We start from the raw sequence: 1,068 nt of genomic DNA, 5'->3' as shown, positions 1-1,068 counted from the left end.
CGAAAATACAATAGGAACATGATGAACCAAGGTGACAATATAATAGCATAGATAGTCGGTTAAACCCAAATAAGCTCATCAAGAGTTGTCATTAACATTTATAGAATTCAAGATGAGATCCCTTGTAACCATTACCACACAAAGCGGCACCGCCGCCTCACCCCAATTTATGCGGGTGGAGGTGTATACACAATACCAAAACTATACTCAAGCAGCCCTGCCGCCTCACCCCAATGTATGCGGGTGGGGGTGTAAACAAAATACCCATTTTCAAGCAAAGCAGCCCTACCGCCTCACCCCAATATATATGCGGGTGAAAATGCATCAACGATACCAATACCTACACAAATCGGTCATGCCGCCTCACCCCAATATATATATATGTGGGTAGTGGTGCAACAACAATACAAAAATCATACACATAGCGGCATTGCCGCCTAACCCCCAATGTATGTGGGTGGAGGTGTAACCCCAATCACATTCTCTACACAATTAGGCAAAATAGTTTTCCACAAAAATAACGACTTTGAATCATAACACGTAGATACACAATCCATAGTTTGGAACACATCCTCAATTTATATTACAATATCATGAGAGCATTTGAAACAAAAATTAAAAATATATCTTTGTCACAAAACTTATTCAAAATACTCAACTTGTAATAAATATCTTGGAACTTACAGGGATATTGGCGTTCCAATTCTTAAAGAAGAGTTTAGCCAACATACCTCAATTGAGCTTCCTTTAAACTTTAAAATGTTCCGAAATTCTTAGCATTTTGATCTATTTTAGAAATATAACAAATTGGACAAAAATTAGGAAGATGGTCATGATTCTAGCTCATTTGAGTACATTATCAAACACTAGGTGTGCATTCATATTTTTAAGGAACTTTTGTGTAAGATTCCATCATTCCCCAACCCATTCTCTACCATTTTTAGCTCATAACCTTTCCACATTCTTTGATAACATATGCATGCAAGATAACAACCCCCACACCCAATAATTGTCTTTCTAATTATCCCCTTTGTTGTAAAATTTCAAAATTGAGAGCTAGGACATAGA

This window comes from Nicotiana tomentosiformis, unplaced genomic scaffold, assembly GCF_000390325.3.
Source record: "Nicotiana tomentosiformis unplaced genomic scaffold, ASM39032v3 Un00185, whole genome shotgun sequence".
Lineage (NCBI taxonomy): Eukaryota > Viridiplantae > Streptophyta > Magnoliopsida > Solanales > Solanaceae > Nicotiana > Nicotiana tomentosiformis.
This window is presented reverse-complemented; position numbering follows the sequence as displayed.